The sequence below is a fragment of the Mya arenaria genome, chromosome 5, assembly GCF_026914265.1.
Source record: "Mya arenaria isolate MELC-2E11 chromosome 5, ASM2691426v1".
Classification (NCBI taxonomy): domain Eukaryota; kingdom Metazoa; phylum Mollusca; class Bivalvia; order Myida; family Myidae; genus Mya; species Mya arenaria.
In genome coordinates, this window is record NC_069126.1 from 22390451 (window position 1) to 22406329 (window position 15879).

Below are 15879 nucleotides of genomic sequence, written 5' to 3' on the forward strand. Positions count from 1 at the left end.
AGTCATGTTCTGAAAAGGCGACCATTTCTTTCTTTGTGACTTAACACTTTCAATTGAAAGTTAATTTATTAATAAATGAGTTTTATTAGTCAGTCAATGAATTAGTTAATAAGTTAATTAATGAATTAATTAGGTTTTTTTTAAGTCATTTGACCTGAATGGTTCAAGTTTTTTGACAATAAAGTATTTATATAAACAGTATTTAAACAGATACATGTTCTTTGTAAATGTCAGTTTACCTGTTTAAGGTGCATTCATTAAATATACCTTGCAGCTGCACAACGACTTTGTGTTGTTGTTTTTTCAATCAAATACTAACATTTGGAAAATGTTGACAGCGGATGGTGATGGGGAAACAACCCTTAACCAAAACCATTCTAACCGTTTAAGCATGTACACCGCGTATTCATGTTATACGTATCTAAACCAGACGATGGTCGTGCGGCAGCCTTGCTGAGATACAAGATTTTAGCCGGTCTGATGGGATTCCTGTCTGTTGGACTCCTCAGCATCGGAATTATCGCCGTTGTCAAGTACCCGGATGGAGGATTTGGACTCCCATATTTCGTTGGTTGCTTTTTCGTCGGCATTTTGGTATTAATGTGTTTTTTAACAAGTGTATATGCTTAACTTTTACGATAATAATGTTATGATGATGATGATGATGATGATGATGATGATGATTGTGAAAATGATGATTATGATTTATTATTATTATTATTATTATTATTATTATTATTATTAGTAGTAGTAGTAGTAGTAGTAGTAGTAGTAGTAGTAGTAGTAGTAATATTATTAGTATTATTATTATTTCAGTGTATGATCCACGCTGCCGTGTGTACGTTCATCGCTTTTAAAGGCGACGAGTTTGCAAAGGATGACATCAAGAAACGGAAAATAGGATCCGCGGTAAGAACATGGTTGGCAAAATATTGAGTCAGATTGCGAGATGTATTATTAATTATGTTGTTTTTTCCCGCATACAACCAACACAAGTTGTATACACACACTGTCTTTGGCATAATATACATTATCTTTCGTTTCTTGGGGGTCTATTTTGTCCGTACATACACAGTGTGTGTATACCACGTGATAAATTACGTAATATATGCTACAGCGGAAGGCAACCTTTTGCCTAAAATATATCCTTAAAACAAAGACAACTTTTCTTTTTCTACACCATTTTAAATGGAACGAATTCATTGTTTTATGTTTCAGATCACTTTTCAATACATAACGTCCGTGTTTCTATTCATGGGCTGCTTCATCGGTACGATTTCCGCCGGGACTGGGGCATAAATACCGACACGTATGGGTTTGACGACGAAGGAACCGGCTATGAGGACAAAGTAAAGCTCCTGTCTTACATTACAATTGCCGGCTGCATTTTGGCTCTAGGTGTTAACATATTTGGCATGTGTCTTGTTTGCACGTATGGCAGATATTTTGGAGTTCGTATTCAGTGTGGAGCTCGCCGAACAGGTAATACTGTGATAATGATTGGAAATACAGGGACAATGTCAAGCACCCGCTTATGGGGGATTAGGTATGAGCGGGGTGGGTACGAATGCCAATACACAAAACCTTCAAGAACAAAACAGACTGCTTCAGGAGCAACTGCGCCTTCAACAGGAGTTGATTAACACACAGCAACGGGGGCAAGGAGCCCAGTTTGGGTTTAATCCCCCACCTCCGGCAAACTACCCCGCATATCCCCCGGGACAACTGCCGAGCTACGGGAATATTTAAGACGGCATTCGCCGGGCGGATTATTTGTTAAGCTTTATGGAAAGAAAAAATAGAGTTACAGGATAAATACAGCCTCTTAAACATTTCTCGTTATTCTACTTATTTACAAAGATGACTGCCTAAAAACGATCACTTTGTTTAAAATTTGGTTCCATATTCTGTAGGTCCTTGTCAGACCATAAAAGTCAATAATGCCGTTCAATGGAAATGGCATAGGCTTAATTAGTATGATATGCATACAATAACTAAGTTAATATAATCCTTACCTTTCTATCTATTAGAATTATTGTTTGTATTGATATTATTATACTTCTATCCAGTTTCAAATTGATACGTATCAAATTAATGTTGTAAAAAGAAACACAATTGCGTTCAAATTACTTAATACATATATTTAATCTTCAATCTTTATTATCAATGGCGTTGTTTTAACAGATTGTCTCGATCGTGAGTCGAATGTGCTACTGGCATCGTCGATCAACTTGTTTACTTGGTCTTATGACAGACAGACAGATAGACAGTTTATTTCGACTTGTACAATCTACATCGTCAACAACACGTATGTTTATAATAACCAATGGCAACGTGTATGCATAGTAATAACAATGTAGTACAAACGAGTATACATACAAAAAATCACACAAAAAGTGAATAGGTTACAACAAATTGGTTGACTAGTATAATTGTGATACTCTATCTAAATCTGAGGATGAACAATTTTTACCGTATTAAGTTCTGACATTAATTTTAGGATCGTACTTTAAGAGTATCTCTAACAAACATACATAAGCTCAGTTCTATTATTTGATTGCAGCAATTGTAAATATTTGAATACAGACGGTCTTATATAATAGCATTTCTTAATATATTGCTGTATGATATCATAAAAAGGCGAACACACACAGACAAAATGAAATTCATCTTCAATATCGTTGAAATTACTACATAGACAATAGCTTTGATTTCGTACAATATTATTTCTAGCGTATCTACCGGTTTATATACGAAGTGGTTGCACAGACAGGCATAGTATACAAAAGAAATAAGGTCAGTTTTGGGGGAAAATGTCCAGATAGCTTTCATATTCAAGACTTGTCTTAACAAGTCTACACAGATCTAGCACCGTGCTTTTTTCTTAAGTACCATACCAATCTTGTTTAAAGCATGCATCGTATATTCTACATCTGAAGACTGTCATAAATGTATTAACATTAATATTGTGAATATTATCATAAACATAAATCATAAAACTGAAATTATTTAATATCGTTTTAATGCTATACACCGAATAACGACAACCTTTATCACAATCATACTTAGCTTGTGAATAAACATTTAAAAACAAATAATATCAGTTGTAGCAACCTTAAACCAATATGACAACATAAGTACAAAGGAATGAAAATGCATTCAAGCTATTTTATTCTAAAGAAACGATTATAGTGGATATAGACCAAAGCCAGTCAGGGGTTGGCTTGAAAACATGTAGAAACACTAGCAAAAGCCTCATTTCTAAACAAAGTAATGAGTTGAATGCCGAGACGCATGATTGTTACGCACAGCATGCTGGGAATGAAACTTCTGCATGTGTCAATATTGAATTTGAACGTTTGTTCTACATGAAACACTGGTATAAAGCCTGTATTGTATAACACATCAAATATTTACAACAGTTATTGTAGGAACAACTGCGGCCATTGAAATAATATCACATGAAATAAGAGCTACGTATTAGAAATACAATTCTCTTTATTTCTTGCGAAGCATCAACCCATGGAACGCCAGTGCTTTTAAGCGCTTTGATTTTAATATTCCACCAAAATATTTAAATCGATCTTTGAGCTTATGTTATTCTGAAAATGGACAACCTTATTGTTTCGACCTAAACTGTCATATTTTACAACACTATCAAATGGATCATAATACCTGATAATCGGAATTAGCATTGTGATCGATATTGCTAAAAGGCCATTCCAAATTGATGTATTTTTCGCAGATTATTTTTGTGCGAATGCACCTATATTTGTTTTATCGCAAACTGGATTTTTGTGGTAAAAAGTTTGTTGTTTTTTTAAGCTGAAATATAATTAATAATATTCTTTCTACGCAGTTCTAGTGTTTCCTGTACATGCAATGAAAGGTATTTTATGCTCTATATCAACCGGTTTAGCATTGGTTTTAATAAATTCAATCAAAATGGCGGCTTCCGGTAACAACACTGTGATTCGAATTTTGGAAATTTAATTTCATTATTTCATTTCATATTATTCTATTTCTACAATTGATTTTTATTATAAGAGAGTAATAAAAGCAATATAACAATTAATGTTTAACATAGATCTATAAAATGTTTAGCAATTTATGAATGATAAAATTAAAATTATCACAAAAGAAGATATTATCACAGGATAGTAATGATGTGCATTTAAAATGGAGCAAACATTAATACTGAGACTCACATGTATATTCACTGCGGTCGTTTAAGTTTTTCAACTTATTTTTAATGGGGTTAAATACAAAGTGTCAAATGTTAAAATATTGGCCCCATTTAAATATAACGGTTACCACAGATACACAGAAAATCGGTGGCTAATGTTTTTCTAACAAATATGAAAAAAATAGAATTCTCATTGGCAATAAATGTGTTGTGACCCTTCTCGAAGTCATTGTCCATCATTCCTTGTACAACAGAATCATTAATTATGCAATAGAATATTTGTGCTTGTTACTTGTAGCTATACCAGAATTTGACCGTATGCCGTCAATGCTGTAGAAGACCGCTGATCTCAACAGGATTATGTTTCATTGTCTGGTCTGAAATGGTGTTTCAAAGTCATTATCGACCAAATAACGACAAAAACAACAATTGCGAACAAATATCTAGTCACAAAAACGATCAGTATAGAATGGAAACACTTAGCTGGTATTCATTATTGGTCTTAATTGGATCCAAAAACGATGTAGCTTATCGGATTACTTGCTATTAAAAACTGACCAAAACAGTGAATTAAGTCAATGATGTATGACCATAGGATTCACTGAAATTGAATATTGAATACCACCATACAGCGGCATCAAAACTGTTGTTAACAAAGTATTATTTCCATCTCACCCACAATATAGTGCTTCGTTATACCAGGGGCGGCACCTGTGGTTGGCTTACAGAGGTGGTATTTTATACAATGTGTCACATATCGGCCTTATATACTAATCTAAAAACTATAAAGTTACTATAACATTTCCTATAAGCAGGGTTATTTTGTTAAAAAGAATGATCGTTATACTTAAAGTATGTTATAATGATCTTAAAAATATGGTGTATTCATATATTGTGCTTACCAAAAACTGATGAAAAAGGTATTTATTCGAACATTTTTCCATTGTCCAGTAGAGATTCAGATCAAGGTTGTATTCAAATTGGTTAAAGGGCAATTATGTTGAACCTGCTTTCTTCTTTATATGGACTTTTTGAGAAAAAAATATATATATTTCGCTCTTCGCTCGCTTCAGATTTTATGAAGACTGATAAAAATGTATCTGTTTGGTTCTTTTGCTCGCTCACTCCAATTTTGTTTAACCAAAATCCGAGCAACAAAATATTAATTTGGTGTGGCCTAACCAAAGCTTAACATCCATAGGTCTAGACAAGACTATATAGAATATAGAAGTAATTGTCCAGGGTCAACATTCATAAATTAACATCTTAAACAACGGGGATAAACAAAAAAAGTCACGTGACCACAAATGCAAACGCAAGTAGTATTTTGGTTATAAGCGAGCGTTCGATAAAGTGACATAGCGCTAAAAAGAATGCATTGTTTTGTCTTTCGATCGGTGTATTTGTCACCATTCATGTTTGCACAGTTCCAAGAACACTTCGATACAAATAGTGTTCAAGAATGCAAACGCACGTAGCAAGTGTTAAAATGTCAAAGCTTTAGACAAAAGACCACATGTGTTCCTTTTAATTGCTCAATAATGGGTTTTATTTGTTTTATAAAAAAATTAATATTATAAACGTACCAGGTATATTTTGCTGCAATAGTACCATAAACAGAAACGTGCCCAAACACTGATGACCAATTAAATTTGATCAGTGACTAAGTCTGTGAAGTTATTCTTGTTAACCACAATGCATTGTTGATTAATACAGCTGAAACTTTTCCGGGTACGAACCCTAAAAAGGGATCATTGTTATAGATGCAAAAACGCATTTTTGGTCCCAAAACATGAGCGAGTCCCTTTTCCTACAAACATGTCACTTGACGTGTTGGTTTTATAAATATATTTATTACCCTTAAATAAATAAAATGAACGATACCACAGATTTGTTAATAATATAGGGATATGAGGCAGATTTTAAAGTTTTAAAAATATTACGATTTAATTTTAGCACATAGGCTTATAGGGAAAAGTGCTAGCGATTTAAAATATAATTAAGAAATATAACACACCACCATATTATAAGGACCGGCCAGTCAGCCACCGAAAGTGTATATGGACCGAGGCGTTAGTCGAGGTTCATTCACCTTCGGGGGCTGACTGGACGGTCCTTATAATGTCATATAGCCCAAAGTGGTGTGTTGTATTTTTTTAATATTAAACCGAACAGTTTTCATTACCATTCAATATTTTTAAAGCGATTTAAATGTGTTTTATTGAACAAAGCTCATAATGTTTACTTGCGACAAGTTTTCGCCGTTGTGAAAATAGCAAGCCGCACTTATTAATTGTATGACGTCAGTGGTCCATATTACAATATTGACGAGGTCCGGACCGGCCAAAAAAATAATATGGACCGCTGACGTCATTAAACTGGATTTTCATCAAAATACAGTGATATACGGTCCGATTGATTTTATATATACAAAGAAGGGACAAATTTATGTGAGTTATAAAATTAAAATATAAGGTAATGTAATGTAATGGGTACTGTTCATCAGAACGAGATAGATATGGACCGTACACACATTATCATCAGTAAGGTTTATATAACAACACATACTAAATTCAGAAGGTTACTGTGACCTTCACCTTAAAGATAGGGACACCGTTTTTAAGGGCGTCACGTCCTTATAATATGGTGGTCTGCTTTGCCATATAGTTTAGACGCGTGTTTATCAAAAGCGAACGTTTTTTGTTGCGGTATTTCTACTTTCACTTTGGACAACATTTGAAGGATTTTCCAATTACATCATTAAAACCAGAAAAGCCGATGTTAGCCTTCAAATGAAAACGCTTCCTGCATTTTAGACATAGCCGAGTGCGCGGTCCAAGTCAGAATTTCAAGAGGGTGATTAACAAAACAGAATATGAGATATTGAATGTACCGGCATAAACAAGAATACATAGCGAGATTGGTCCGTGTATTTAGAGAATGTGATGGACATCCGATAGGTCAGAACAGAATATGAGATATTGAACGTACCGGTATGAACAAGTGTATATAGCGAGATTGGTCCGTGTATTTAGAAAATGTGATGGACATCCAATAGGTCAAAACAAAATATGAGATATTGAATGTGCCGGCAGGTCAAAACAGAATATGAGATATTGAATGTACCGGCATAGACAAGAATATATAGCGAGATTGGTCCGTGTATTTAGAGAATGTGATGGACATCTGATAGATCAAAACAGAATATGAGATATTAATTGTACCGGCATAAACATGTGTATATAGCGCGATTGGTCCGTGTATTTAGATAATGTGATGGACATCTGATAGGTCAAAACAGAATATGAGATATTGAATGTACCGGCATAAAATGTGTAGATGTCGAGATGGGTCCAGTACTCCGTGTGTTCGACCTCAACTGGGGGAGGCGCTTTCTTGGCTACTCCCAAAGGACAGTCTTGTTTTCTATTATGATAATAAAATACACACTTAGCATATTTTATAAGTGTGCTGGTGAAGAAAGGCCTATATTGCGCAAACTATTGGTTTGATATTGCTAAAATCTTCCAAAAGTATAGGTGTTCTACCATTTCATTCCATCAAACCACATACTTAACAAACAAGACCAATACATGTAACTGAACGTGAAGTAACAATGTAATTGGCCTGTCAGACATTACCGATGTACCTCATTGGCAAGGTGGATGGGGTAGGTCGAGGAGGGAAGTCCTTTCCCGCTAAGAAATATTTGCAAAAACAGGCCATGAAAGACGTCAATTCAAGGAACTTTCAGAAAAGTTTTAAGAGAAGATGAAGAAGTTGAAATGTATTAAGACTATTATCTGACAATTGAGGGATGATTCTTAAATCTAAACTTAATTTAGGCCCAATTGTTAAAGTTCTTTACGTTCTAATATGTTCTTCCCTTTACCGGTCATGAATATACATGTGACCTGTAGTGTTTGAACAAAACTTGGTAAAACTGTTGCAGCAGCAAATCACAAAGTTTAATATGTTTTACCTTTTAAAATTAACAATACTTTCTTTAATCACCTTGAAAACATTCTGAACAATCGACCCTTAATATATGTACATACTGGGCGGAGTGCATTTTGTTGTGCCTTAATGCTCCTAATGATTTTATTTTTCATTATTGCATCTGATCATTGTGACGTGAACTATGCTTATCGAACCATTGAACGCTCTCTGCGGTATATTTAAGCCAAAAGCTATCTTCGGTAATATTCATTTTTGAGGACGAATGGGGACATTTTCCATTTTAAAATTTATGTTCAAAATGTCTTAGGGCTGACACAAGAATAGGCTATGGCAGACATCCGCACAATCTATGGACAAACACATGTACAGTCTATTGACAGACACACGTACAGTCTATTGGCAAACACATGTACAGTCTATTGGCAGACACACGTACAGTCTCTATGCTGACACTTTCAGTCTATGGAAGACACAGTAAATCTCGTTTCCGCAAAACACCCTACGCTCGGGATGTAATGAACTTTTCTCCTACCTCAGATAAGTAGATCCAAAAATTTAACCATGCTAGAAATTCTTTTCTTGCCCACGGGCAAAGATAAAACAAGTACCCGTATGGAACTCCTTTTTAATGGTCATCACATTGTAATTACCTCTCTTGTTGATAACGTTCGTCATTAGCATCATAGAAACCTTGTCTTGTGGCAATATTTATAATGCTAATTAATTGTTTATCGCTTCAAATGTCACCATAAGAACGTTTTCATGCACCTTTCTAGAAATAATGATTCACGGATGAACTTTACACTCTCGGCCATCGAAGATACTTATAATCTTATACTCTCGGCAATAGAAGATACCCAAGGTCAAAGACAAAACAAGTATGGAACTACTTTTTTATTGTTATCACGCAATTACCGTTTTCTGTAGCACCATGGAAACCTTGTCTTGTGGCACTATTTAACATCCAAATTAATTATTTCTCGCTTCAAATTGCTCCAAAAAAGGGTGACCCGGAAACCCTGGTAAACCTCGTTACAATCTTAACCATGGAAGATACTTATATTCTAAACACGGTTACTTTTATTCAGGTCACTTCAATTTTCTTTGAAAACAATCATGAAGAAAAACTGTTAACAGTTGGGCTGAAATCCTCCGACATTTTTTTTATTAACATGCCTGCCGAAATTATACTATTCAATTATTCAAAAGAGAAAAACAGTTACATTATAATACGGATTGTTCCTATTATATATAATACAATTTTAGCCAATGTTCCGTCCTTTTGATGACACTATGTACATTACTCATGAATACATAACTGATAATTGGATATTTCAAGACGTCATTTTTGAAGCCGTTTTCCTCAAAAGGGCGGTTACCTCATTTGGACCCAGTGCGTTACATCTAATAAATCGATTGCAAAGACGACGCAAATTAAACCTTATTTTTGTACCACAATGTGTAAGTGTGATACTGGTTTGAAGTGAATTTCAGTGATTGTTTCTTGTATTGTACAGATCAGTATAGCTCCTGTATCCCTGTGTTGAATTTAAGATATAAATGAAACCAATCTGTTGACTGATTTAATTCGACAGTTGTAGCTCTCGGCCTAAATTTGTGCATCGAAATTAAATTAACTGCGGTAAGAACTTCTCCGAAGTAAGTCCAAATAATTATTCGTTGGAGTTTTTAGATTTTTATAAATGTCACTTCATTGGTAAAGGGTTTATAAAACTTATTATATGGAGTCTATTTTTTAAGATTACTCTACTGTTGGAGCAAGTCCTTTATTATGTGTATGAAATAGACATGCCTTTGGTAATGATAAAGTCTACTCTCGTCAATTGGTTGACTTTTGGACCGAACCGAATAAACCTGCAATGCGTTGTTAAAGAGAAATTGGAATTTATTAGAACGTGATGTGAATAGACATTATTGTTGGTTCTGCTTGGAAAATAATCTTTTATGTTCGTGTTTATGCAAGTTTATCTCTTAAACTTTAATAATTGAACAAAAGCGTGTTCACTCTGTCGATCGACACATTGTACAAATACAGCGCAAACGGTTTGATTTGCCGAGTAAACCTTACAGGGTGACCCGAGTCATCTAAAGTAACACGAGACAGTAACATACAACCGAACGGCTTTGACCCAACTCAGAGAAGACATTTATTTGGACAACAATATACTAAATATTATGCTGCACCGGTGGTTTTATGATGTCACCTTTCCATACTGGCCACAGCGGCCGTATACAAAAAGTATCTTAGTGAGCATGTGTCTTTTCTAAGATTGAATGTAAATAAAACATGTTTTAACACAGAATATATGGAAAGAATAAGCAGGCAAACAAACGGGTAAAATACTAAATGTGAATCCATTACACCATAAGAAGATGACCTTTAACATGAAAGTTTACATGGATTCTTACATATCAAACGACAAAGGTCGCTACATGGAAAAATGACCATCGGCCTATGCATATCAAAGTGAGACGTACAAAAACTTGATCAAGCGGTTGCGAAAGGTTGCGAAAGGAACCATTCATGTTGTAGAAAGAAAGTGCAATTACCCGTGAACAAGGTATCGAAGATTTATTGAGGAGGTTGATACTAACGTTAGAAATGAGTATCTCGTTCACTTATTTTTCACCAACGATTCATGAAGGAATCAATCACCACAACAATACGCATTGGAGCTGCCGGCAATCAGCTGATAAACCTTTATGACTTCCTACAATCGACACCACCGGTATTAAGTGACTTAAATGGTATACTCGTACGTTTCCGGTTAAATAGATATGCGATTAACGAGATTTCTATGGTTGTGAGACCCAAGCGATCCTGATTCGCCGTTGTCCACATACAGGTTCAAGTCTGTACTGTTTGGAGGTACGTGTTCTCCATTCATCTTATGTGCAACCATAATCAGCCACCTCAAAATTCACAAAGACAAAAGACAGCTGGCTCACATTTACTCAGAGGTTTCGTTTTCTATATTAAACCTCTCTGTTAAGTTTGTTCCCGTGATCAATGAAGTTTTGTTTGACATATTAGGAAGGAACTTATATTTGCTTTTTTGCATTTTTCTCTAAATACTTTACCTTGAATATGGTGGCAAATAAGAAAATCGTGGAAGTGGAAGGCGTTAAAGCCCCTAGAAAATTTCCCCGAGGTTCGTACACGACATATTCGCATTTACCTTTTTAGTTTTGTAACCGTCTTTCGTTCAACATATGTTGCTAAACAAATACTCCTTATCTACAAGTTTGCTCCAAATAATCAACTTCTTAACATTCTCAACTGGACATATCTTTGTATTTGTTCGGCAATCATAGCCCAAGCACCATCACGATATTTATCAGTCTTGCTCCCTTCAATAAATATAGCCATATAAGATTCGTGAAAAACAATGTCACCTACACGAATGTTTATTAACTCGGAACTTCTCAAAAAGCCTGCAAAGGCTACCAAAAATGCACAAATGATACGCTGACTTTATAATTCTTTCTGCTGTATACCATCTGTCGTATATGCTATTTAAAATATCTATATCTATTTGTTGTACTTTTAATATTTGGTCTAGACAATATGCGTTTTGCAGACTCAAGAATATTCACTACTAATTTAGAATTTGTAGAAGATACTAAACCAAACATTTCATAAAACCATTTTATAGCATAAAAGGCTGCAGTCACAGGACTTGGTGTTTTAGCGGTTTGAATTAAAGATGCTAAATCAATAGCAACTACAAGACTCAGCCCTGTGGGTAAAGCGTCCCTACTCCCTCACCCATTACACAACGCCCATTTATGAAAACGCATAAATGCACCATGATATTTTGTGTGCGCGCTGAATGCGCGTGACTTACGAAGCAGGTCAGGGAGCAGGGTCACTTTCCCCGCAAAAACGTCAGGCAGACCGTTAATTTCTTGTTTAATCCTGAAAAACAAATGTATAAAACAAAATCACAATAACAATTATCTTGCTCGCATAACATAACTTGTTACAAATCACAAACTTATATTCTTCATCATTTTATAACACACATAAAAATTATGTTTCTGTGTGTTTATGCACAATTAAAGTTGTTTATATAATAATCAGCATGTGCTTTTTTCTACGTTTTCAATAATCATGGATAAACAAATCTGCTATATAGCAATACTGCTACGTCGTTCTTGCGATACTGCAATGACAAGTGTAAATATTCCGGCGATACCGCCTCTTTACAGCAATACTGCAAATATCATAAAAGTTTCTTTCTATGTTTTCAGTAATTATTGATAAACAATTCTGCTATGTAGCAATACTGCTACGTCAGTATTGTGATACCGCAGTGACAAGTGAAAATATTTCGGCGATACCGCCTCTTGAAAGAAATACTGAAAATATGAAGAACATCCCTCAAGGGAGGTTATCCACTGTCCAAGACAGATTTACAATCTTTTAAAACACAGTTATTCCGCTTTACTAAAATCAACTTTTAACGCCAGCATTATATATTTCAAATCAGCATTTCCAAATATCCCCTTTTTTTTACATTTAACATAATACTGCTTCTCTGTGTGCCAATCAAACCAATCGATAAACACACCATTTGTACACAAACATGCCCAAAACAATGATGATTTCCAACACGGACACACTAAAATACCTCTTGCTCTATCATGTGCAATTTTCTCTACCACTCTATGAATAACTGCAATGCAAGGTGGCACAAACAATTCTTACCGACCGCTCCAGTTTTTCGCGAATGCATCTATACCGTAACAATTCAGGGTAAAAGTTCGGTAGTTTTACATTATAAAATTATGCAAACCAATCAAGTTGTAATTGACCGTATTTCTCAAAAATCTCAAAATGCAACTGGATATTCCCCAGTCATCATAATTTCATATCCTAGACAAATAATCAGCCTTTTCATTTTCAGACCTATGTATCCATTCCGATTCTAGCTAAATATGGTTTGCGATGCAATCCTGGAAAATACTGAACGCAGCATATTATTCCCTTTCCATGGAACCTTTTACAGCAATTGATCGGACACCTTGATTATCAGTATACCATTTAACCTTTTGGTGTATTACAATATGTACCAACGGCAACAATACGCTGTACACGGCAACTAACTCCCGCCATGTAGACGACTTTCTTTATTCAAACAGACTCCTTACAAAACTTCATTTATAGTGCTAACCTTATACCCTGCGTAGTCTATATCACTAGCATTTGAATAAATTACCATAGTACATGCTTTTGACTGCTCTTACTTTTTGGTATTCATGAATGCTAAATAAGACCTTAATACAACAACTGTTCTTTACCCTCATCGCTCAAAAATATACGAATCCCAATAACGTGCATTCAAAATGTCAGCACTCAAGTACCTAGTGATAATTTGTGAAATATTCCCATCGAAATCAACTATCCTAGCAACTTTTCTAACAGAAACACGAGCCTTTTTATCAGCTGAAACAATCAACTCTTAGATACTAGTAGTTGGATATGCTTTACTTCGTCTACGAACTGGTATGGATATTGTACCTTGCAAAGTATCAAGATCGCAACTTTGAACAGGAGTTCATATACATTTTGTCGTGTTTGGAATGAAGCCCGATTTTAATAAATAGGACCCAATGTGAGTACTTAATCTCAGAACACTGTCATATGTACTCGAATAATAATGTAACCCTTCTCCGCGCCATTTATTAATCAATGGTCGGCATAACTTGCTTAAAAGATAACAAGCGGATGATTATCCGAATGGCAAAACCACAAATTTGTAGTATACGAGATTACCCCTCTTGTCATACAATGAATACCCTAAATGCTTCGTATGAGGTTCGTAAATCTGCACAAAATAATATGATCTTGTAACTTGATCATGAAATATCCTATCTGAATTAAAGCCAATGAAGTTTTTATGTCTTCATATCTAACAGACTACTTCCATAAATGTTTATTTACCTCTCCTAATTCTGATATCAAGCTTCTTAATCTGAAACGGTCAAAGGATTGACTACATATGAAGGTTTACCACATTTCTCTATTAGACATCTATCTTGTAAATCTTGAATTGCTTCAGTAACAAACTCTGGCCCTAAAATAGCTGACTTGTTGTTTTACAAAAAGTGTCTTGTGGCTCCGAATATAAAGGAATTTTATAACCATAATTTATAATATCCAAAAACAATCATTAGTGTCAATGGTTTGCCAAACGTTTAAATGATATTTGAGCCTACCCTTAACAATCATATGCTATAGACCCTGTTCATGCCGAAAAATAAATCATCCGAAATGACGCTTTCTGGGACCGGCTGGCTGGTCGCTCTGGGCACCAGTACGGACGTGAGGACAGGTCCTCCGGAACTGAGTGGTCTCTTCGCACGCGAAAAATGGACCGGGAGCGGAGAGTCTGCCAAAGCCTGGAACTGTACCGTAGCCAGATGTGAAGCCTGGACCGTAACCGGAGGTATTGCTAACCGGTCCGTAGGGACGAAAACGACCTCGTCCCCCTCCCACATGAAAAGGCGGCTACACAGACATGCGAATGCTAGAAAAGTCACGGCCCTTACCCCTTGAAGAGCGTTTTGTCTTACTGACTCTTCTCTCAGCCCAGTGAATTTTAGGTTCATCTTTACTGTCGCTTGCAACTGGGTTTGACTAGTCATGACGTACTGTTTCCCATCCGCCCTCGGAACAATCTGCAATCCTTATCAACTTATTTTCTTATTTCTTTTTGAGTAATTTGTCCGACATTTCACTTAACTGTTCATTGCAATATTCAATTTCCACGTGCTGTTAAGCCCATTTTAATTGTTTTACAGTATCTTCAAGTTCATTATTGAATTGAAATTGCACTTTATTTCCTTCAAAAAGCCACTAATATCCTGCTCTGATTTGAGCTTTTTAACTTCTGAAGCTAGAGAGTATCTACTAACTTGAACTTCTTGCTTAAAGCTGCTCAATTCTGACAAAATAGTACTTAGCTGCACCTGAATGGAATCATGGTTCTCAGTCTCAGTATTTACCATTCCGTCGCCATAATTTAGCACGTGGTCGTGCACAATGAAATAAAATCTGGTTTTAAAACCTAACAAATTAGACAAGTCTTGCCAGTCTGACTGTCTAAAGCTGAATGACCAATTCACCGACCAATACTACATTTCCCCGTGCTGACAAACAGCGCCACAAAAAGTTCGTTACATTTCACTAAATAACTTATTTTTCTCGTAAACTCAAACTAACAAATTTACATTTCTCCTATATCGGTGTGATGTTACCGCTGACATTTGCGACATCTGAAGTGTGATTTGCATGCGAAAACTTTTCAATTCTCGCATCAAAATTGTCTGAGTTTGCACATGCAGACGATCTTTGTTTAAATCTGAAAAAGACACATGTTGCTCGACGTTAATTCCTACTTTATTACCTTCCGTTTGTACATCTGCTTCCTGTTTGTTCTGTTTCTTCCGATGATAAAGGATGCTGTTGGAATATGGAGTTCCTGAAGCACATGGATTTCTCCTTCCTGTAACACGTTGATTTCCGTATCAATAGCTCGTCTCACTTCCGGCAACGTACACAGCCGGTTGTCATGGCTTACGGACCATATTACGTCTCATTTTACTCAAAGGTTTTGTCTCTGTTAATAGGAACCAACAAGTCACCATAGTTTTCTTGGGACTGCCCTAAGGACCCGAGGCCCCTGATGTATGTTTCCATTTTACCA